This window comes from Oryzias melastigma, linkage group LG17, assembly GCF_002922805.2.
Source record: "Oryzias melastigma strain HK-1 linkage group LG17, ASM292280v2, whole genome shotgun sequence".
Classification (NCBI taxonomy): Eukaryota; Metazoa; Chordata; class Actinopteri; order Beloniformes; family Adrianichthyidae; genus Oryzias; species Oryzias melastigma.
The window spans coordinates 11,964,275-11,989,673 of NC_050528.1; the positions used below are offsets into that span (position 1 = coordinate 11,964,275).

The following is a 25,399-nucleotide window of genomic DNA, read 5'->3' on the forward strand; positions in this document are numbered from 1 at the left end:
GGCCCCCGGCTGATTTGAGTTTGAGACCCCTGATTTAAATGAACAAAAATATTCTGATATACAGGATGGCTGTGTAACGTGTTCCTAGAAGTACATTAAATGAAAAATGATAAAACTTTGTTCAGGTCAGCAAGCTGCTGCTTTTTGTCCTTTTGCAGATAAAATCCCAGCTTGGATTTATGTTCTCGTGAGGCACAATGGTAATGATCAGTTGTTCAAGATTTTTTTCCTCTCTCAGGGATGTTATGGTTCTGACTGAAAAATCCCTGAAAGAAAAAAAATCATATGTTTTGCCTCAAATTTAATTGTACCCCAAAAAGAAAAAAAAAAAGAAAAAAAATCGTGACCAGGTTGTGATGTTGTCCATGTGATACTTTAGGGCCATCTAGTGGTCAGAGACATCAGAAACAAGCGACACGTGGAATCGTTTTGACTGAACAGGAACAAAAAGATGAAAAAATGTATGGAAACAAGATTAAATGCCTCAAATCAGTGCACATACAAAGACTCAAACCGACATATTTTCTCTGAAACAGTTAAAACAAATGTGTTTTCAGTTTTTTTATATAAAAAAAATAAAATGGTTGACTAAAAGCAATTCCATTGACTTGAAAGACGTCATTCTTTAGGAAAGAACAATAAAAAGTCTGCAAAAGCCAAAAGTCTTTGCAGAATTTTAGCTTTTTTTGGAGCCACCAGATCCTGAGTTTTTTTGTCTGTTAACAAACAAACATCCAGATCACATTTTTTCCACATTTCAGTAATTTTAACTGTAAAAATTCAGATTATTTTTTCAAGTAAAATCTTTGAGAGTCATGTGCTCTCAGTGTAGAAACAAACGTTAGAGTATTATATTTAATAAAAGTTGTATTCAGATTTGCAAAATCTAAAGAGTAAGTAAAATCAGCAAGATCAATGTAGTGCAATCTCATTTTAATAAAAAAAATTGAAAGAAAATAGAAGAAAATAGAACATTAAAAAAAAACTAAGGCAACTGGTTCAAAGGGAACTGATCGGTTAGTCGGAATAATTCTATCAACTCAAAGATGACATGAAATGAGCAAATATTTAATTATTTTCATTTCCTTTCAAAAATGTTATTTCAAAAAATACATTGAAAAAAACAATGGAACATTTTATCTAGATTTTTAATTAAAATAAATAACAAATATATTTTTCTAAATGTAACAGGAAGAAGTTAAAACTAATTTATATGAACTGGTATCTATGCAAACGACGGCCTGTATAACTAAATTAGATTTATCATTTTTCTTTATAACTTTATTTACTGAAAACTATTTTCTTGTGTTTTTGCTTAAAGTAAAATAACATTGATTTCAAATGTGATGGTAGTAAATTATTTCTTCTTTTTTTCCAAAAGGATTTTTGGAAAATTCTTTTTGAAATCATGAACCAACTTTCTATAAGTTTTAATACTTTGTTAAAATACCAATAACACTTTAAATAGCTAAACCACCATAAAAATAGTGTTCAAAATTATTTATAGTATGGCAAATTTTTATCTTTTCCAATTTCAGTCAAATTTAAAATAAAAATAAAGATTTTTTTTATTAGATAATTATGATGATCCCTCTAACACATCATCCAATTATCTTCTTCATTTGAGATTGGAAGATCCCCTCTTGGTTGAATAAAAAATCCAAATTGAACAGGGATGTTTTTGGCTTTTCACTAATTATTTAGTTTTTGGTGGGGAAAACTAATCTTAAAAAGTCAAACATTGTTATCAAATGGAAAACTCATGTTTATGTACAAACATATTTAAAGGATAAAAGTTATGGATTTTTCTGTGGTTTATTTATTAACTGATTTTAAATGTTAACAGATCAAAAAAGCTAAAAAACTTAAGTATGGCTGCAACAGTGAAACAGAGTTTTTTCTTTTCTTTTTTGTTATAAATTAGTAAGATTCTTTTCTTATTTTCCTGGTAAACCACATTTAGAAATCTCCATTCAGCAGTTTTGCATTTGCTTGAAAGAAAACAAAGACCTCTAAAGTAACAATGATGGTGCTGGCGTGACTGATGACCTCGACTGAGCAAGCCTCCACAGACTAACTAAGACATACGTGACCTGAAAAGTGATAAAAAGTATGGAGGGAATGCAGAATTTCAGATGGTTTTCTATTTTAGGTTACGTATATTGCTTGATTAAATATTTTTCCTAAGGATAAATATCTTACAACCTTGAAAGTTTTGATTGGAATGCTTATTAGAACTCTCATCTGTGAATTCCTCAAAGTGTTTTTAGAGTTTTTGTTAAGTTCTGGTTGAAAGTATGTCCTTTCTAGTGTTAGGGTCGGGTTTGACCCGGTTATATAAAATAACTTTATTGAGCAATAATTAGAGCCAAAATTCAAATCCTTTGTGGATTCCAGACAACACACTGACAGTCACCTCCTCTCACAATCATGTGAGCTTCAAGGGATGCTCATCTGTCCAGTATAGTTGCAAAAAATCAAAATAAACAAACTCAGGTATGTCCAGACACAAGAATTTTCTCTGATTTCGCTTTCTAATACTTTTGGAAGATGTAGGTGATTTCTATTGGCTTAAATTTGTATTAAATTTGGATTAAAGTTCTATTGCTTACAAAAATCTAGATGTATTTTTCCATGTTCCTTAATAATAATAGTAATAATAATAATAATAATAATAAACTTTCTTTATAAAGTATTCAAATTGTCCATACAGACATGAAGTGCTGGACAATAACAGAGTAAAAGCATTTAAAGAATCAGGTAAAAAATAAATTAGAAGTGTACAAGAAAATACTTATAAAGTAACATTGATAAATCAAATCAAACCACAAACATCACATAAAAGAGAACAAACTGAAATGTAGAAGGATAAAGAAAGAGAGGAAACCTCTTCACTGTGTAATAAAAGCCAAATTTAAAAAGTCTGGGCTTAAAAACAGACAATGATGAAGACTCTGTAACATGAATGGGAAGATTATTCCTGAGTTTTAGAGCTTTGGAAGAAAATATATATGGAAAGAAACTGAGCCATAACACTATAGAAGTTCATTTTAAAATTGAAAAATAGATCAAGCAAATTAATTTCAGAAATAAATCCCTCAGTAGAATTCAAGCAACACCTTTGTTTTTTATGATTCTCTTGAATCTAGGGGTGTATTTATTTATTAAAGGCCCAGAGACCCACAGAAAAATAATAAAACCAACATTTTCGTGACAAACGAATTTTAACGTATTTTAAAGGTGATTTAAGACGTGTAGAAACCAACTCGTTAACACCGTGGATAACGGAAAGCTAATACAAGAGGACGGTTAATTGTCGACTCTAAATTACCCTTGGTTGTGCATGTGATTGGGTTAGTGAGTGGCCCTGTAGAGACTGGATTCTGTTCAGGGTGTACCCCACCTTTGCCCAACAGTAGCTGTGTTGACCCCAGCGACCCCAAAAAGGATTCAATGGGTTCTGAAGATGCATGGATGATGGATGCTCATAAATCGTAGTAACACAATCTCTTAAATTCTATGGAAACTGTAAAAAGGTAATGCTTTTTTATATATAGTTACATATTTACTTGTTCTGTTTTTTCATTTTCTAAATTTCTGTAGTTTAAGGTTTCATTTGTTTGGTGAATACACAGAAATACTGTAAAATGTGTTTTTTTTTCTCACAGCTGCTGTAATAGAAATCACCAAAGGAAAATTAAGTTAGTAAATAATTTAAAGAGATTAGATCTGTTTTTCAAGGTATCCCTTATATATATATATAAATTGTTTAATTTAATTATACTTAATCATTGTATGCTGAAAAAGCAGTAAAACAGTTGATTACTGTAAAGAAATTAGAAGTTTCTGTGGTGAATAACAACTTTTTTATTTTTTTATTTTTTTAATTTTGCTTTTTTAGGGCAATCCGAATTGTAGCTTGATTCAACATTTCTGGTTTTCATGTTGTCTTCTGCAGTTCCCTCCCTGTCCACCAGGAGTCGCTTGGCGCCTCTGTGGTCGCATCAAGCTGAGCTCTCCTCTTCGATGCATCTGCAGAGCACCTCCCATCCATCAGTCTGCTTTTATTCACGGTGACAAAAGAGACGTCAAATGGGGAGGTGTGGGAAAACACAACAATGCATTTCAGAGCACAGACACTGGATAATTTATGCAAAGTGGGAATAAAGGGTGTTCATGCAGTCTGCGTGTGTGTCTGAGTATTATGTTTAAATAGATTAGTCTAGTGTGTTTGTATTGCACCATTTTTGAATCAATATTACAGTTTTCGTCCACCTGAACTGGAAATGAAAGGATCATATAATGCTGCTCTAAACATTTTTTCTGCACTAAAACTTAATTTTTGTTTAATTGTTTATTTTTTGTTTTTTAATCCATCATATTGATAGTTTCCTTACAGGATTTGCACCAAAATTCTCCTTAAAAAAATCTCTGTCTGCGCCTCTCCTTTTCCCACCCAAATCAAAAGGGGTGAGTCGTGGGGGGTCATGTCTGGCCACCTCTCAGGAGAATAAGGGGGTTCTCTGTCTGCCCAGGCAAACCACCAACGGCTCTCCACTGTCCCTATGGCAACAGTCAAGGGCCCTGGAAGGCCCCCAGACTGGGACATCCAAACAGATGCCCATAATTAACGTCGCTATACGGCGGTGTCAGTCCTGCCAGTCTGCCTTACATGGAGGCAGACTCTCTCCCAGACCTGTCAGAGGCCCACAGGGCTGAGTGAAAAATTACTGCCCCGCGGAGTGTGTGTGTGTGTGTGTCTACTCATTTCTGTTTGAGCCCAACCGTGAAACTGGTGAAACATGAAGAGGACTTTTCTACAGAGCATCTTTTCTAATCAAACATTTAGAGAATGTGTGTTTTTCTTGAAAATATCTATATAAATCTACACACATGTGCTATAATGTCATCTGGGTGAGCATCTTTGTTTTTGTGTCTCATGATCAGCCTTGAAACAGACTAAGAGGTTCTCTGTCACTTTAATCTTCTAAATTAAGCAATAATATTTGCTAATAAACATCAGATTTCCACAGTCTAGTCCTTTTTAGAGACAGACTTTTCTTGCTCTATAGTGCAGTCCTCAACTACAGAGTAAATTAAAACAGTAATCTTGTGTGCTTCTCGTTGTCTTTTGCACATCTGAATGAGCAGAGTTTTCCATTATGTTATTTCAACACTCCTCTGCAGGTTCAGCAGCCGCCCAGAACACCAAACGGGTCTTCTTTACCTGTTTGTTCAATTTGTTCGGGTCACTGGCTCTGATGCTGTAGCAGCGGATGACTGCGAGCAGCGATGCATTCGCCACTAAAGCCAACATCTTTCTGCACTTCCAACAAGGACTTTAGTTTTGTTCTCCTCTTGCTGCTTTTATCCTGTTGTAATCGTGGTGTACAGAGAATAGAAACATTTCAGTCTATTGCTGTAAATTTGAGTTGTGACACAGTCAACAATTACAGCCCGATCAGAGTATCTATGGTGAAGACTGCAGTCTAAAATCGACTGTTCAGTGCCAAGAGGAACGTGAAGATCTCAGACAATCTTTTTCCTAATCTGCCTGCTAGAAAAATATCAACCTGTAGTGTTTCAAATCCAGGTGTCTAAATCAAAGCAACAAAAGCTCCGCCTCCTTTTTACACATTGTGCGTAATCTAATGTCAGCCATATTGTGTGTTTTTATGCTTTTTTACAGGTATCTGAAAGTAAACGCGAATCAATTATCAATGAGTTTATGATTAATATGAGTGTATAAATGAATAAGTGATGTGATGATTCTAGTTTATCTGACAACTGGATAAAAACTGACTGCAGAAACGACTGAAAACTTCGTAAACTACCCAAGATATTGTTTGTTTTTTGCAAAGTTTTTTTGGGTTTTAGTTTAGAAAAAAGCTTTAAATTTGAAGTTAATTTCTCATATATTTTGCTATTTATGGTTACCTCTGTATGTATGTATGTAGGGATGACAAGTCACAAAAAAAATTGGAACAAAGCTGATTTTGCACAAACAACAATAAAAATAAACTTTTAACCCTTGAGCACTTTCACCAGGTTATTTTCACCAAAGTATTTACATGATTTTCAGTATTTTGCATTTGTCTGAGTGTCATGGAATATGCAGACGAAAGGCCAAGTCACCTGTATTATTATTATTATCATTTTTTTGATTATTTCTTCTCAAATTTCTAATTTTACATTAATTTTTTAGTATGTTTTTATTTTACATTTTGTTACATATACTCCATATAAAATTTAAAAAACTACTCTAATTTATCATGTGTCGTCATATTTTGATCTATTTTTATGACAAATACTTTTTATTTGGTATATTAATTATATCGGATAAAAATTAGCCAATAAAAGTGATGGTGTTAGTTTTTATTGCGAAAGTGTTCTGGGGTTAAAAATTCAAATTCCCCTTTGTAAACTATTTTCCTTTTTTGCTTATAGTTCTTTTCTTATCTAAAGTGTTTCCTGTCTGCATCCTCTTCACTTATGCTGCTTCCTGCAGGTTCGCTGATCAGACGGAGTTCTGAAGGGTCACTAAAGTCAGAGTCCACCACTTTACGAGTTCATCAACAGGCCGGTGGTCAGCGGCACGCTTTGGGTCTCAGAGCAGGTCAGAGTTCACGTCACCTCTGACCTGGCCGGCCCTCCTTGTTGTCATTACATAATATGCTGTTTCCCTCAGCGCTGATTGATCTGTGTCCTTCAACAAGATGCAAGAGAGCTGGATATAAAATGACTTTATGATGCTGCAAAGCTTCAAAATCCACCATGAGGGATCTGTAAATGCAGGAGAGGAAGAACTCATGGGAGGTCAACAACGGCGTGATGATCCAATCTGCTTTATGACACAAATAACTGCAAACTAAAGGAGCATTTCAGGAGGAATGAGAGAATCTGATGGGGAAAAAAACCTTCCTCATATGCAAAAGTTTTCACAGACAGAGAAACCAAATCATGAGTGAAGGTTATATTCCCCTGGGGGTCATGGGATCAGCCAAGCAGACACAGTTTTATGGGACCTCAAATGCAGGAACATGGGGAGGCGGGTGAGGACTGTCTGGGACCGAGCCAGCCAATTATACTCCGGCGAGACGCGGCCCTCACACGTAGGAGGAGGAGGGGGGGGGGGGTCCTCTGGAATCAAGAGAGTCATGGATAAAAAACTGTTTTCCTCACTTATGTAGCATCCTTTCTTTATGTTGAAATCAATTTTAAAAATTTGCTTTTTTAAGACTAAAACTAAATCGGGACCTTCTTCTTTTCCTTTCGACTTCTGCAACCCTCTCCTCTAACACCAGAAACCTTCATGTCTTCATTCACTGTATCCAGAAACCTCCTATTAAGTCTTCCTGTAGACCTCTATTCTGCATCTTTCTACCAATATATTCACTGTCTTTCATCTGGATCTTCTCAGTCTGGCCTCTCTGACTTTATCTCCAAAACCTCTAACATTTACTGTCCCTCTGAGAAAACTAAATCAAACCCCCTTTTTTCAGTATTAAAACATTTCTAAAAGTTAGAGGAAATTATTTTTCAATGAAGCAACTTTTTACTTTACTTTTATAAATATTCTGGAGATTGATTTTTCAAAAAATATATTGACTTCTTGATTCATCTTTTAATTATCATCACCAACAATTGTATTTTTATTTAATTTAAGTGACAAAATGTACAAAAAAAATACTTTGACAGACTCAGGTGTGTAACTAAACGTCACATGAGTAGAGACACAACTTACCAACTGAATTAATAAAGTTTTGTTCACTTTTTAAAATTACATTCAGATTTTCAAGCTTTTTAGATCAAATATTTCTTTGAAAACATTTGGACATAACTGCAAAACACACATTTAAGCCTCTTAGTTTTCTCTTAAAGGTTTTTGTCAAATAAATAAACAAAAGCTTTAATTATCCCTTTTTAAGGAAATGTGGAAAACTCACTTTTGTTCACTAAAAATATCATCAGACACTTTTAGATTTGGTTTATTAAAAATCTATGCTTAGATATATTTACCTTTGGAGAATGTAAAATTGGAAAATGTAATACAATTACAAGTAAAAGATGTGGATACATCCACATACACATGAAAATAATGCCATTATAATTATTTCTGATCATAAGTTGTTGTACTTAAATACATAATACATGACAGATTAAATCAATTAAATGTGAAATTTGTTTAAAAGAGTTTATTCATTTGAAATTTACTTTTTTCTTTTTTAGGTTTATAATGTAAAGATTTTAAATTAAATATTTCATTTGGAGCAAAAAATAAAAGTAGGAAAATAATAAAAAAGTTGATTTTACGCATGATTATTTAAAAATGGTATTATATAAAATCAGTTAAGTAAAATAAATGAGCAAACATTACATTTATTAGTGGGGAAAGGGAGAGAAGGGGTAAAACTTCATTTACTATCTTTTAGTTATATCCCCAAATATATATTTTCACCTAAAATGATAAAGCAAGCAAACCAAATCAGCAGTAAAATCTAAACTTTGTTTGGATTTCTTCAGACAAACTGTGGCAACTTTAAAAAGCAGCAGAAACATCTCCAGTTGATGAAAAAAAACTTGATTTTCTTTTCAGTTGGTGGAAAATTTGCGACTGAACTCTTTATTTGTTTACTCTTTCAGCGAAGGCGAGGACACAAGAGACGCCTCTTTCCCCCTTTGTGCGCCTGTCTCCCACCTCTGCATTTGAATGTGGGGTGATGAACTCTCCCACGGCGGGGAGCGCGCGCCTTTTGGGAATTATCCACGCGGCACGCCTCGCGCTTTGAGCTTGAACTTGACCGCAGGAATGCGGCTCGTGGGAACGCCGGCTCGAGGCTGCCCCCGTCCATTCACGGCGCACAGGTCGGTGTCAGCTCAGATTATCATAAAACCCAGCCTGCTTCAGATTAAGTCCCTCTTTCACACCAGGCAGAGGAGGAATTAACAGCTCTCTGCACGAGCCTGCTGCGGTAAGAACTTTATTACGCACACTTACACAGGCGGCTCTGAGCCGACCCGGCGCGCGAATGAGCCCCGGACATCCAGGTTACAGTCAGAGAAACGTTTCTGTTGGTTATTTTAACACCAAATTAGTTTTCGTTTTTGGTTCAAACGCTGCCAAACAAAACACATTTGTTAAAAGTTTAATTGTGCCTAAAAAAATGCTGATTGAGGTTCTTTCTTCTAATTATTTATAACTTCTTATGTTTTTTTTACTAAAACATTTTTTGTAATATTTTTAACTTTTTCTGAAGATGCTTTTATAAAAACTTTAAGCTTTTTAAACTATTGAAGCCTCATCATCCTTGTCTGATCTTAAACAATGTTTCATTTTATTCAAATTCAATTCATTACTTATTTACCTTTTATTTACTTTGTATTCAATCATCAATTTATGCTGCAAAATTTCAAACTTTGCAATGAAAAATTCTTCATTTTTAGCCATTTCTGTGCTATGGTTTAAATTAATTAACATTCTTATTTTTTTAAGTAAATCTGAAATTTTATTAGTCATCACAGTGAACAAAAATATTTAATTCTGTTGAAAAAATTTCTGATTTTTGCTATTTTTGGGTCAGTTCACAGTCTCTAAGTTAAAAGAACTTTAGATTTATTTAAAGGTTTGCTTTAAAATAATACCTGTCCGGGAACATATTTAAGAGTAAAATTTATAACCACAAAACATATTTCAAACTTCATGATCAATTCAGTAATCTGGCTTAATATTTGGACATAAAAACAGTTAAATACATTTATTTCACTGAACAGTTATTTTCAAACTCAGTTAACACAAAAATAGATAAATAGGCTTATAAAGCAATTTTGCCTAAAAAGAAACTTAACAAACACACTTATAATATTCTAACTTTTTCTTTAACTTTTCTGACATTCTTAAGGCTAAACTCCATAACTTTTCATTTTAATATCTGAGGAGTCTCCTTAACCTGTGCCTTAAAAATGTCTGTAATTTATGAGAACAACAAAGAAACAGGAAAATAAAACATGAATTCATTTAACCAACGATTATTGTTGAATTACTTTCCAAAATTTTATTAGGAGTCAAAGAAAAAAAAGTCAGAATTTGCAAAGTTCTGGAAAGACTGAGGAGAAATCATTTTTGTATTTTTATTTAGTGAGAAAAACAATTACACAGAATGGTATTTTAAAAGAAAAATAGAATTTCTTTTTGTAGATAAAAAAAACAGAAAATATTCAGACTTAAACAGAAGAGTTTCCATAATTATTGTGAAACCTGAGAATTTGTCTGTCAAATGTTTTGTCAGTTGAGAGAAAATATATAAAATAAGAACACATAAAGCATGTTAGACCAGAGTTTCAACTGGCAGACATCTGTTGAATTGATGACATTAGCAGAAGTGAGCAGATGCTGCAAATACAGATGTGTTTCCAGCATTACAAGCATCAGGTGATGCTTAAATAAATGTAACCTCACATTATTTCATATGCTGAGTTACATTTAGGATTCCATTTAACGTTTTATTTATTTAAAGAGTCTTGGTAAAAAATTAAGGTATTAAAATAAAAATGTACAGTATTTACTCACTCGTTAGATTAAATCTACATCCAAAACATTAATGCTTTAAACAGTAGGAGCAACTAAATGAAAAATAATGATAAAATCATTTTGTCTTTCGTATGTCAGGAATTATTTTAAATATTTTTAAATGCATAATTTTATACTATCAATAAATGATTTTCTTTGATAATTTTATAAAAGAATTGTGTTTTAAAGTGTGAAATGAACGTTTTTGTCTTAAACTGTACAGCACAATATACTTTACATTAGGACAGAATGATATCATAAGAAATGCTTTTTTATTTGGCAAAAAATTGAAATAAAGATATGAGGTCTACAACTTGCTTCAGTTATTACCAAGAATAAAAAATAAATGCAATATTTATTTTTGCCAAAAGCAGACAAACTTTGTCAAGGTTAAGTTTATGAAAAAAGCTGTAAAAATCTGTAATTGTGAATTTTTTTGATAGGTTAATATCAAATGATATTTTTTTACTTCTTTTTGTTTTTGTTCGGGTGAATCAATTTATGCAGCTGCATGGATGCTTCAAACACAAACTGTAAATGAACCGTCTGCACGTTGTGCAGGAATATATCCTCTTCCGCCAGCAGGTGTCGCTGTTTCTCCCTGTGTTTGCGTTTTCATCAAAATCGTTTTTTTAAGGAGCACATTTTCCGTTTTAGAACGTCGTTTGTTGAGAATCACTTGACAAACAATTAATTTTTAAGGATATAAAACTACTTGTGATAAAATAGTTTTTTTAGTTTGACATTAAACACAAAATAAATTGTGTACTTTCTTCAAAAGAGTTAAAAAAAACTGTAAAATCCTCTTGTGCTGAAGAGGCACTAAAATCCATTTTATTATAAATTTGTATTACAGATTGACAGTTTTTTGCACTAGTTTGAGTCTAAGTCGTGGTTTTGCACAGTTCGCAGGTTTGATTGTGTCGTTTTGTAAATTTATAGGAGGGAAAGAAAAACTTAACTGACCTTGAAATATAAGCTGCAGGTAGCTCATATGCAAGACGGGGTTCTCCTCCTTAAGTCTATTAAATTACGGCCAAATGTGAGTGAATAAAACCCGCGACACACCTAACGAGGGAACCCAGGCAGTCTGGAGACCTGCAAAAATGAATATTGTGAGAAAATAAACTAATTTTTATTATGCTTTCTTCTATTATTCCCGTTTTCGCTCCAAAAATTTGAATAAAAACATATTTAATTAACGATAAGGTCAGCAGCACTCCCTTCTCTGGTAAAATGAAGGGCCTGTTAGGCGAATCTGATAGGCCCTGAGCTGCGCCCCCTTTTCCTCCTCCTCCTCCTCCCTCCTCCTCATCATCATCATCACAGCTCCTCTTTGCCTCCCTCGCTGTCTGCAGCCGCAGCTCTCATGCATGCTCACTAAAAGAATATGCTGTCTCCACCTTACAAAGGAGCACAAAATAATAGCAATAAATTCAAAAATGGAGGTGTTGTTTATCAATGAGGCCGAGACACACAAGGAAAGAAGGTCACTGAAGACTTTTCTTTGCAAAATGTGGATTATCCCCCCAAAAATGTGAGTATTGTTATTTTCTCGAGCATTAGTGCTACGTGGGATTCATTCCAGCTTTGTATCTGTTATCTGGGAAGGATTTTTTTAAATATATATTTAAGCTAAAATAAAAACAAAAATGTTTGTTTCTCGTTTAGTTTTTATTGTGGAATTATTCAGCTGACTTTGTGCAAAAGTTGGACAGAAATGTCATAGTTTTATTAAACACTTTTCATTGTTTTATCCATAAAAAATCAATGTGAACGTGTGAGAGCATCACTAGAGTTTACCAAAACTTAGGGGTTATTAATGGGGATCGTGGTCGCCATGTGCTCCTGTGAAGAGGAGGTGAGAGTGGAGGAGCAGCAGCAGGAGGAGGAGGAGGAGGAGGAGGCCTCGGGCATGCAGCGCTGCAGTGCAGAGTTCAGCAGGGAGATATTGTTGTGAGCCTGGGAAAGTGTAGCGCGGCTGACGCCAGACTCTGCTGCGCGGGTGGGGTGTAAAAGGGGCTGGAGGGTGGGGGACCTGGAGGATCCTCAGACCGGATTGTCATGTTAATTTGTCTCCAGCACGCTGCTGAACTTGATTTTGACTTCTCTTTCCCTCCCACACTTGCTTGTGTGAGTGTGCGCGCGCGAAACAAGCCCTTTTACATCCTAAAAATCTTATTTCTTGCACAAACCTGCAGATTACAAAGCTGGTTTGTGATACTCTGCAGAGACTACCCAACTTTTGCACGCGCATGCTCTGAAGCATCAATGACCGTGCATTTCACACCATCTTGGACTTATTATTATTTTTTCCTATGAGCAAAAACCCTCTTTGGTGCTGCAAAAGCTGATTTAATCTGCTCAAGAGTGATTCACAATCGTACACAAAGTCCAACCTGCGCTGCAGCCTGACAGGAGAGCTGCACCTTCATGATTCTAACAGATTGCTCATGCGCAATAATCAGATACGTGGCTGCTATCTGATGCAAACTGCGTTTGAAGCTGAGGATCGCAGCTCCCTCCTCGTACACACATGCAGAGAGATTCCATCTTTTTTTAAAATATATTATTGCAAGGTTTGACAGATATTACAAGTTGCTCTGCAGGTCTTTTCTCGTTTCTTCCTGCAAAGATGATTGTAGTCCTTTCCAATCATTGCGTTTGGAAATATGGTAGTAGGCCTTCTGATAGAACCATCTCTGCTCTTCACTAAATTTTTTCCAGGACTTCATAGCCAAATAGGTTTGTAATCTCAAAAAATGTTAATAATGATCAAAATATTATTTTTATTATGCATTTGCAGGTTCCTACCCTCAAAATATTACCTAAATATCATGTTTTGATAGCAAATTAAACACATTTTACAACCTAAATGCAGTTTTTTTATCAAAATATTTGGCTTTGGGTCAAACTGCATATTTTTTATTAAAATGTAAGTTACAAAACAATTAAATAGTTTAAAATAACAAATGTTTGTATGCTTTTTAGTCAAACTCTGAGTTAGAAAAATATTTTTTTTCTGTTATTTTAACTCAATACAAAGGAAAGAACATGAATTTGGATTAAAGTGAAACCATTAAAAAATAATCCAGAATATGAAATGCATAACCCAAGAATTGACCTATAGGTGTTTTAAGAAATGCAATATTAAAAATCGGTTCCTTTGTGATATTATCTTCTTTTTGACAAATATTTGACCTAAATAAAAAAACTCAACTTTAGTACTTTTTTATTCTCAGTGCTTCCAAACCTCAGCACACTGTTTCTGTTATAGTACAAACTTTTCAAGTCTCCCTAAATGATCCTCCCGAAGTGTGACACGTGAAGTTTCCAGCTCGTTACGCACGGTCCTGATTTGCCCCCGGCACCGTTTTACGCGCTCTTCTCTGTACTTTACGGTCTGACTAATGAGAATAATTGGAGAAATCAGCTCCTTGAGAGACGAACACCTGAATTCATTCTCAAATTGGCACTGATAGCCTCAGCCCCCCCTCCGCCTCCCTCTCTCTGAGGCGCACGCGCTGAGGCGGAGTTTATCCGCTCAGCTCACCACGCTGGACGCCCCGCACTTGTCAGTCGCAGTCTGCCTGCTGCGTGAGGCGGAGGATGTTGTCACTTCCAAGTTTGCGGGCAGGACTCTGCAGCATCAGTAATCCGCTGTTTTGCGCACTCTCTTCTGCTCGGATGCGGCCAGAAACAGGCGAGCGTTTAAAGAAAAAACCGTCCAAGTCGGTGGAGAAATTACTGGAGAGCATCGGATGAGGAGAGGATTTAACCACTAGTGTGCAAGTAAGATACAATGTTGGGTTTCTGTGATTTCTATCCTGGATATGTGCGTTTTTTAGTGTATCACTTTCTTTTGGGGAGAATGAGAATCCACGGCGCAGTGAGTTAATTCCTATTTAATAACAACTTTGTTTGAGCTATTACTAGAAAAAATAAACTCATGAAGCAGTTCGGGGTACAATAGTGGGCGGTAAAGCTCCATGAGAAATAGTGGATTTAGCTGCCGGCAGCAAAAAACCACTCAACAAACCTCTTGACTTAATTTGATATTTGTCTGCATGAAAAGAATAAGCGAAAAGATGGAAAATTCTGCGCGCGCCAGGAAGTGGATGAGAGCGCGCGGGAGAGTTTGTCTCACTGTCCATCCTTATGAAGCTTAAACAAATCTGAATATGTTTTATTATTCAGAGCACCTCACTTCCCGTGTGTGTGTGTAGGTGTGTGGGTGTGTGTGTGTCTGAGGGGGCTCTCGGTGCAGTGTGACCACCGGCAGGCTCCTTCTCCATCCTCCTCCGTGCGGCTGCCCCTTTAAGGGAGCGCGGGTTAGTTGGTGTCTTTGGTTATCTAGCTGTATGAGTTTTAATTTCATAAAGCTAGAGAACCGAAAGTACGAACTGACGCCGAACACTTCGGAGCCGGAGCTCCTCTCTGGAGCAGCAGGAGCAGCAGCAGCAGCAGGAGGAGATGACGCCTGGGCAGGCGCGGAGGCAGCGGGATGCAGAGGGATGCGGGGACGCTCTGATGGAGAAGAGGAAGCCTGATTCCTTTTATTATTTTATATATTTTAGCCAACGGATCTTCATCTCTTCCGGTTACGCGGAGTCACCTGCGTGCATGTGTGTGCGCGTGTGAGGTAGAGAGGGCGTGGATGGGGTTGTGGCATCGCCGGTGATTCGGGGGTATAGTGGGGCTGCCGCATGTGGTCACATCTGGCATTGTGTGCTGTCATAACTGCGTGGGTGATATAACAGCACTGATCAGACAGAAAGAGTTAAATGCTTTCATGTGATTGGCCACTCCGGGTTGTCACGTGACATGCTGGCAGTAGCAGCAGCAGCATCACATCTCTGTGATTTCTCCTTCTTGTGTGTGGAAGTTTGTCCTCGTTTGAGCCTTTAATTGCAGACCCTGCAGCTGCAGACTCCCTGACTCCTCCAGTACTAAGAGTGTGTTGCCTAAGCGGCGTCCCCTGGCTGTAATTATTTCCACATTAGGAGTGTGATGTATAATTGGGTGAGAATGCACATCACTTGGAGGTAGATGAAGCTTCGTCCAGTTCTCGACCAAACTCTGTTTGGATCCTGCAGGCTGCAGCTCACCGGCCTTATTAAGCATGCTTCCTGAATGCAGAGGCAGATATGTTCAAATTGCTGGAGGGGTTATTTTTGTGTTTTGCCTGCTACATAAGAACAAAATAGGACATCAGCTCAGAGTTTGATCTATTCTTAGAGCAGAGTCAGCAAAGCTGATGGTGAGCATCCCTGAAGTCCCAGCATGCTCCATTTAAGCCACGACTGACAATATCTGATGGGCTGTTAAACAAGAGCGTGCAGATGGTGTTTTTTGTTTAGCATGTGAGTTTGAATGCATCCAAATCAATGCATTTGAACCCAAAAAACTGAATTATTTCAGAAATTGTATTTAGAAAATTGCAGTTTTTTCCTGTTTGCATGGTGCCCAAAACAAAGTCCTCTATGAAGGAGATGAGGTTAAAGAAGTTAAGCAGAATGGAAAATAATTCATTCAGTTAACTGAAAATATAACACTTTCTTTCTTTCTTTTCTTTGGTTTTAAAGGGAAGGCTGACCTAAAGTCTGCATTCATTCAGAAGACAAACTGCCTGCAGAGAGGATGAGGAGCATCCGTCAGCCTGCAGGTAAACACACAGAAAAGAGGAACCATCACGTTGAGATGAGGCAGATTTTGGATGTAAAGGACATGGAGGAGCCGATGATTGTCATGTGAAAGTTAGCTTTTGATTTTTTCCAACAATGGATTGCTCGTCACTATATTCAGTGAGACGTTTGCTGCTTTTCTTTCAAACGTTCTATTGTGATGACGTCTGGATATGCATGCAATAAACTCCAGTCTGCAGCTAGAGTGACTGACTGTAAAGGTTTTGGAGGGAGGCCTCCATGTTGAATTCCTCCCTCTTCATCGCCTCCTCTCATTTTCATACTCGTATATGTGATCCTGTTAAACAGTGTGATCCACTTTGTCAGGTGGCGTGTGGTAGGTGCCGGGCAGGTTTCCCGTGTAATCTCGGCTGCGGTTGTTGATCCTGTTAGCAGAGGGGAGGTTAGGCTCTGTCTTTTCGACCTTGATGCTTTGCCTAGCGTCCCTTTTCCATGTCTAAACACTGATGATTAACCATCTGCATAAAGGTGGGGTGCATGTATTCTGCAGCGAAGAGCAGCTTCCAGTTTCACACCAAAAAATAAAAAATCATAAATCTTTTTAAATAAAAGTCCTCCTTAAACAGTTGAGAAATCCGACATAAACAGTTGAGAATGCATAGCAAGGTCACATCTTCATGCTTTCCCAACCTTGAAACTCAATGGAAAGCTCAGTTATTCAAATTTACCATGGAGTTCTTTGACTCACCCAGATTTTCCCAAGCTTTTGATTAGCATATGCAAGGAGCAGCCTGTGCTTCTGTATTCTAGAGTGGATGTAAATTATAACCTCAGTATTATACTGGCTGATAGGAGATAAATCTGTGCCGTAATGCATAGCAGCGAATGGTAACTGAGGAGTGAGGGGATGGGTGGGTGGTGGGGGGGTTGTGTGTGTGAGAGAGAGGGGTACTGTACAATAGCATGTGGCAGATGGAGTGCAGACAAGTAAAGTTGCTAATAGTCATGCTAAATTCCCCTTTTCATTGGATTTTTTTAATGTATTTTCATTTTTACCAGTAAAATATTCATTAAATCCGATTTTTTTTAAATAATTCGCAGCACAGTTTAGAAAGTGTACACACATTGTTTTAAAACAAATATTAACACAGGGGGATTATTAAGTCGAAATTTGCTCTTGTGCGGTCTAAAAGGCTGAGGGGCTTCAGGCCTCACGAGCCAAGTGGAGACCTCTTTGGAATCTCTATGCAAACTAGGGCTTGAATGATGAGATGTATTTATGAAGGACCAGGAAAGGGGGGGGTCCTGCTTTTGAAAACCAGCATGCCGGAGTCTGAATGGGATTGAAGGAGTAGGGGGAGGTGGGCGAGGGAGAAAGGGGGTGAGTTTGGAGGGGGTACGGGGGGCCCCCAAGCAGTCCGGGCCTCGGCCAGGCAGCTGTGAAAAGGGGTCCCGTCTTTTTCCCACGCCCAGTAAGACGCGAAACACTGCCGCAGCTCGCTGGGGTCAAGTCCCGTCGCTAATATATACACACATAGAGGCAGAGACCATGTGTAAAAGTTGTGCAAATTAACAAGCTGTCTGGGAAGCTCTGTGACGGGAGGGGGGACACCTGCTTCTCTCCCAAAATGCATTGCTCCCCCTGAATAACAGTCAGGTCAGAGCTTCAACTTGAACTTACATTTCTGCAGGGCACAAAAACATGTCTGATTTTATTTTTTCATGCGTTTTTGCTCTTTGTCATTTTTATGGCAGCCATTTTTATATTATTTTTTATACTGTTCTACATTAGTGATCTTATTTTTGTTTCATTATTTTCATTAGTTTCTAATGTTTTAATGCACTAACCCCACACATGTTAACCTTTTGGTTACAGAAAACCCCTTTTAAAATATATATTAAAACACATTAGGATCTTCTTTTCATGAGAGGATCCTTAATAATTAATAATTACAGGAATATATTTTATTTATTCTCTCATTTACTGTGACATGAGCTTATTTCTACTCACTTTTTTTTAGGAAACAAATTATAAAGATTCCTTTGACCTAAATATTTCAATTATTTTAAAGCAATGACTTAAAAATTAAAATTGGGAAAAAAAAGAAAAATTGAAGTTCAATTTGTGCAGCTTAAAGCATATTGGAGTGTGGAACCGTCTCCTCCAGCTGCTCCTTTGCCACCTTCCCCGTGAAGCTGAGGTCCCACCCTCTCCTTCCCTCTGTCCCTCTCCGGATTCGGCATGGCACGCCAAACAAAATGGTGCAGCGTTCACTTCTCTCCCTGTTTGCTGCATCAAAGATTCACGGAGCGGTGTCACACTAATTCCGTTCCCCCTTCTTCCTCGAGCCCCCTTTGCTTGAATTCCACATTATGAAAACCACGCCTTCGGTCTCTGTGAATGCATTAGCATCCTCTCCTCTGCCCGCAACTCCCTTTCCCTCCTTTTTCCCTCACTCGTCTCTGCTGCTCCTCATTATAATGTTCACTCCTATTCAGATGAATTTCAAATAGAAAGGGGGAACCCTTCTAATTAGCTCTGTAAAGATGCTTTGTTGTGGTCAGTGTGGCCACCAGTGGGTGCATTGAGAGGGGATGTGTGACAGCTAGTGTTAGCATTGAGGAAGTGTGTATGGGCCCTTAATGAGGTTTGTTAGCTGAGTGTGTATCCTGCTGTTTGAATACACCCTCGGCAGTCTTTGAAGGAACAGAGATGAAGAGAGCGAAGGAGGAGAGAAGAATCTTTCAGCGTGGCAGGTTGCAGAATGCAGATGATGCATTATGCACAGTATGGTTTCTAGTTGAGAGAAGTATAATGCTTTACTTGCATGCTGTCCATGAAAACTAGCGAGGGGATGCTGGAAAATGTTGTGCTCAGGCGGTTTTTAAAACAAATTTAATGTAAAAAGTGTGTTTTTCGGGGATGCAAGTGTTTCGTATTGTTTCTCATGAGTATTTTCTCATAAAAAACGATTATGTTGTTGTCATAATGTTTGGATAAACCTGTGTTTGGAATAAAGATGTTTACTTTTGATAACGAAAATTCAGAGGCTTGTTGTGGAGGAACGGGGGAGACTGAATGGCTGGAGAGCAGACGATGGTTGATGTGGTCGTGAAGAGGAAAAAAATAGAAATGAGGGATTGCGTGGAGCCAAAACGCCGACCTGCTGGGCCTGCCTGCTGCCTCAGAGATTGTAAACTGTCACTCAGGATGCAGACAGACAAGCAAGACAGACATCATTTTACCATATTACCTTCTAATACGGAAACTGCCTCCCATGCATCCCGTTCTCTTCCCCTTTTTATTTCTCTCGCCGCTCCATATACAGCTGCTTTTTTCTCCTTCCAGCTTTTGCCCGTGCACATGCATGTATATGAACTCCCTAATCTATTTTCTCTATCTTCCCTCAGTCACAGCTCCTCCAATAGTTTCTCTTCTCTCTTGATGAAATGAGTCAGCTTGCAGCATAGTCTCCCCCTCATTGTTGGATGGTTCGTTGCCTCTCCATAGGAGGTAGAGAGTGTTTGGGCTCCTTCCCCTGTTTTACCAGTTTACCAGTGTAATCCTTTACACTGGCACAATGAGCTTTTGCTCCAGCCACAGGAATCTATCAGGCTCCCAGAGAGACATAGGATCTCCATAAACATTTCCCAGCTATTGAAGTGCCCCCACCTCATGGCCCTAAACAGCCTAACTGATAGCTTGCTTTATACATTTTAAGCAGAAACCCTCCTTTGTTTTGCAGGAATAGATTTACCTGTCTGGAAAAGGAATGTAGGATAAAAGCTTACTCACTTAAGTTACCGCGGGCTTGTTAACGCCGTCTGCTTCTCCCCAAAACTCACTCGCAAAAAAAAAAAAAAAGCTGCTCCTTTACAAGCAAGGAGAACTTAACAAGCAACTGCGACAAGCAAATGCTTGTTATGTGGTCTATGGAGGGATGCTAAAGATGCTTCAGAAATGCGGAAGTCAGTGGAGGATGAGCTCCCTGCTCCGAGCTGCAGACATACCATTAAAATTGCCGGATAAACCGTAGCTCATGCACATGCTGCACGTCAAATCTGCAGGCAAATTTAACAAAGACAAACAATGGTTGAGGAGGAGAATGGTGTTTTATTTTGAAAAGAAAAATACACGCAATTAGGACAACTTTGAAAAAAAAGATGCTGCCTCCAACTCTCACCTTTTCACCAGAAGTAGAAGAAAAAAAAGGGGATTTATTAAACTTATTTATCCTCTTAAACCTTTTTACATTTTTTATGAGTTCTTATAACCAAAGTAAACAGCAGTAGTATCAAGATCCTTGTGAAAACAAGACAGAAGTTTGCTCAACAAGTGAAAAACTCAATTTTAAAATATTAATATGAACTTTAAATTAATTAAATGCGCCAATTACTAAGAAAGAGATTCCAATCTTTGATTAAAAGTAAAAAAATATGCTGCTATAAGAGGGCACAACAGTCATATTCAATCATCTTTGACTAGCTAAAATGCTAATCTCAGTACTTGCAGTTAATGCATCAAAAATGTAGCAAAGAAGGCTTCATCTTATTGGATTTGATGGAATTGAACTTAAAATATTTGATTAAAAAAAGTATTGTTAGAGAATTATGACAAAAATATTTTTCATATCGAATCAAAATGAATAGCATTTTTTGAACTAATGTCACTCAAAGTGCTTTAAAACATTTTTCAGTTTTAAAAATCAAAAGCAAGAAAAATGACTATTAATCAAAAAGAAAAGCTATAACGCCCATATGGTTAAATATTAAAGCTAATGTGGGTTTTTGTGTGTGTATGTGTTTTAAAATCATGTAAACTAGTTATTCAGAAAAATAAAAAACAAACTTTGTAATTTACAATAGGGCTGCTCTAAGTAATTCCCAGATGTGCTTTGAAAGTATTTTGATCAATTATATTGGGCAGCTGTTGAATTCAGAGTTATTTTTCAGAAAATGTTCTTCTGTGACAATTCTGGTTATTTCATTTGAGTGGATCCATCGGCTTCATTTGAAAATATACAAATCACACAAATGTGAGTTATTTGTGTGTAGTGAGGGCATTTCTTAAGGGTTGAATCTGAATTTCTTCACTACTTATTAGTGCACTAATTAATGCGTTAGCCATACAAATGTGTCTGAATCTACAAACCCAAAACCCAGTTTCCCAGAAGTCTCAGCAAAAAAGTAGTGTGCATTAATGCTCACTCGATTGGACCACAATGCATTGCATTTGAACGATTTTTCATGTGAAAAAAAAGTATTTTAGTTTATTTTTAAAAACAGTCCAAGTTTTATTATTAGAACACAGTGGATTAATAAGTAGTCTTCCTAAAATGTTCATATTTATTACGTTATTACTTGGGTAAAATGGTGATGTCGTTCTTGCTGTCTAAAAATAAAAACAAAAGTAGTGAGCATGGTGCCTGATAGCTTTTAAATACCAGGGCGCTAGATAGTCCTGCTCTATATAGTTTGTATTAGTTAAGAAATAGGAAAGGAATTTAGACACATAGTCAATAATTCTAAGGTTATATCAGAATTCCAACCCTAATCCCTAACTACTAAAAAACTATATAGTCTGTCTAGTGCCCTGGATTTTAAAAGCAATATGGACACCATGCTCAATACTTTTTTAATAAACGGCATGACATCACCAATTTCACAAAGTGAAAATCTAAAGCATTTTATATCTAGTTATGTGTTTTGATGATGAAAATGTGGATAGCTTGTAAAATAAAAGATGTGTTTTTTTTTTTTTTTTGCAAAAATTGCTATAATACAATGCATTGTGGTATATATTCACCAATGTAGAGACAATTGATGCACACAATTTCAAGGTGTAAGGTTAAACAACCTGAATCATTTCTCTGCAAGGAAGACAATAGGGGCATCTGTCCAGAAATCAGATTTTACTTGCATAAGGAGAACAGACAGATAATGCTGAAACCAGTCTCCACTCCACTCTGAAGTTCTTAGTCCAGGTCTTCATCCGTCCCTAGTTACATTTATATTTGCGGCTCATAAAGGAGCGAGAAGAAAGAAACAGCCACAAACTGGTTCTACGATCATTAATGTCACAGTTCAGTACTATAAGTCGGCACCAGTCCCTTCTGCATTGTATCAACTTCCACACAGCCTTCATCTTAGGACGGCTCCAACCCTTGTGATACCAGCTGAGCACAACCTCAAGCAAGACAATTAAGAAAGAGAGGTTAAAACCGTAAAATTGTAGATTCAGACAGCACTACAAACGCACTATACAGTGCTCTATGTAGAGAATAGGTAAGAATTTGGACATACCCTTTAATTGAGTGTCCTAGAAAATTCTCAGAAGTCTGCGAAAAAACAGTCTGGGTCAATGCTAACTAGATTAGCAAATTTAGACCACAATGCATTGCATTTGACAGCTTTTTATGTGAAAAAAGTATTTTAGTTTGTTTGTTTGTTTTTATGATCAGAACACAGAAGATTGATAAATAGTCCTTATACAGTATATGTTCGTATTTATTAGTGTTTTTCCAGGAAACCTGTGACGTTGAACTTGCTGTAAAAAAATAAAAGTAGTGTGTGTGGTGTATACAAATTCTATTTAAATTCTAGGATACTAGATAGTCCTGCACTATTTAGCTTTTTAGTAGTTAGGAAGTAGGGAAAGAATTTGGACGTAACTTGCAATTCGAAAAATGAATATCCTAGAAATTTACGAGAAGTCTTTGTGAAAAAAAACCAGTGTACATCGATGCTAACTGGATTAGCAAATATAAACCACGATGCATTGTGTTTGAATGATTTGTCATGTTAAAAAAAAAACAAATTAATTTATTTTCATAAACCATCCAAGTTTTCATTTTCAGAGAACAGTAGATTGATACATAGTCCTCATAAAATGTTCTTATTTTCTAGATTTTTTTTTTTACTTCAGGAAATCTGTGATGTGAAATTTGCTGTAAAAAAAAAAGTAAAAAAAAAAGTAGTGAGCATGGTGTCCAAATTGCTTACAGTTCTGCACTTAATAGTTTTATTTTTAGCAGTTAGGAAATAGGGAGGGAATTCAGACATATTATCCCACCCTAATCCCTAACGCCTAATAAAGTATATAGCGCAGGACTACTTTTCTTTATTTCTTTTAAACGCCGGATATTAGGTCATGGATTTAATGAAGTTTAAAATCGAATTAATAAAAACATTTCATAACGTCTATTTGCTACTCCTCTGTGTTCTGATTATAAAAATGTGGATGGTTTATTACAAATGTACATTTTTGCAAAAATTGTTCAAACGCAATGCATTGTGGTCTATATTTGCTAATGTTGTGAGCATTGATGCACACCATTTTTTCCCAAAGACTTCTGGGAAATTTCTATGGCACTCGATTTTGGAATTGTTGACTCGGAACGCAATACGCAATGGCGAACACACTATATAGTGCACTATACAGTGAATAGGGAAGGAATTCGGACATTTTATTTGTGCGTTTTTAGTCTTTGTGGTTTGTTTTGGACAACGCTGCCCCCAAAGAACCAACTGTTGTAACTGCATTTCACCCCGTTAAAGCAAATTCAAAACATTTTTGGCATTTGGCAGATATTAGTCTGTGCAAAGATAATATGAATAATCCCTTCTGGGGGATTGTTTTCATCACTAACTTTCAGCTGCAGCAAATCAGAGGTTCTCTTAAACTTGAAGGCATCCTCAGTGCCGCTGCATTAATGACACATCTTTGTTTTGTTCCTCAAGTCCAAAGCCATGGATCACAGTGCGCCTCCCTCCTCCAGGCCCGCTCCATCCCTCTATCTGTAACCCGTCACCTCCTCCTGTTCCCCCACTCTTCTCTCCTCCCGTCGTGATAATGCAGCTCTTTTCTTTTTCTCTGAGTGGAGGGCTGCCCTGAACCAACATTGTCTCTAGCACTGGCCCTAGTAGGGGGGCCCTATTGTGTGTGAAGGAATGGCAAGTTAACACCCATGTCTGAACCCCCTCAATAGGCGCATTGTGTCTGAATCTTCCTCCAGCTCGCCCAATCTCCCTCCACGTCACCCTCCGCCCCACGCGGGGCAAGTTCGGGGGCTACTGCGATTGCCCCCCCTATTATAGGATGAAAACATGCACATAAGAGCAAACTCAAATCCCCCAGCAACCCACCCCATAACCGACGTGTAAACCGGCTACTTTCTGTGTCTCATTAATTTTCCAGCAGAGCACACCGAGCTGAATATGTCTTTGTAGCGGGGTTTGACAGAAATTTGGGGCTGGTGGGTGTACGGTGGCTAAAGGAGGCCCCCGCAATTCTTTTTTTTTTTTTTTTCTTAGAGAAAAGAACAAAGAAGCACACAAAAGACCTCGTCGTATTAGCATGATAACGGGATTTAGAATATTTCGAGATGCTGTGCAACAAAGGAAGCTGTGTATGAAAATATGAATAATATTTTCAAACAGCCAAGGTTTGGTGTGAACCTTAAAGAAACATTTAAAATATGGACAGAACTGAAAGGTTTTGTGTGTCATACAATATTTTTATTAGAGCCTTGAGGCGGGTTACAAAAGAGCAAGCTGGCGTTTTTTTTTTTTGTTTGTTTTTTTTGTTTTTTCCTCTCGCATATTTTTAATCAAAGTGATACTGTTTGCATTTGCATTTGAATTGAGCAGAGGGATGCTGAGAGCCAAAGGTGAGGTTTTATAAAACATTCTCTCCTTTCCCCTTTTCAGATGGAGACATGGGTGGGTGGTTGGAAGGCTGGTAGATGACTGAACTCGGAGACCCTGCACAGCTCATCATCATTGCCAGGGGCTCTCGTCTTTTTCCTCCCCTCCCATGGCTCGTACCTCCATCCTGGAGTCCAGCAGAGTCAGTGAAGCCCAGGCGGGCGGCGAGTGAGTGGGCTGGGAAGGATGGATACCTCTGGAGCTACCATGCAGGAGAAATCAATACCAAACACAGAATCTTCACAGCTCTGAGTGGGGTTTCCTGTGTTTTTAAGTGTGTGGCTTAGGGGGCCGGCAAACCTCCAAAGGACAGGCCCTGCACGGCTCCTTCAGCTGCAGCCCCTGCTCGTTTCTGGACCTCAGTCGCCATCTCCGCTGGCTGTGTGTGGTTCTGCTGCGGGGGGTTTCTCCCCAAACGATGCCGAAAGACTGCTGAGAGGGATTTTCTCTTCCCTTTGTTTTTATTTTTCCCCCCAGATTG

General features: G+C 37.5%; 1 long non-coding RNA gene across 3 annotated transcripts; it reads left to right on the plus strand.

Moving 5' to 3' along the window:
- Window positions 1–8,632: 8,632 nt before the first annotated feature.
- LOC112147647 lies at window positions 8,633–25,393 on the plus strand. Of its 3 annotated transcripts, none has more exons than XR_002919498.2 (3): window positions 8,633–8,972; window positions 16,153–16,232; window positions 24,922–25,393. It is a non-coding gene; the product is annotated as an uncharacterized LOC112147647 (long non-coding RNA). The 3 variants fall into 3 exon arrangements; XR_002919497.2 differs by lacking the exon at window positions 8,633–8,972 and adding an exon at window positions 11,897–12,104; XR_002919499.2 differs by lacking the exon at window positions 8,633–8,972 and adding an exon at window positions 14,133–14,359.
- Window positions 25,394–25,399: the final 6 nt, after the last annotated feature.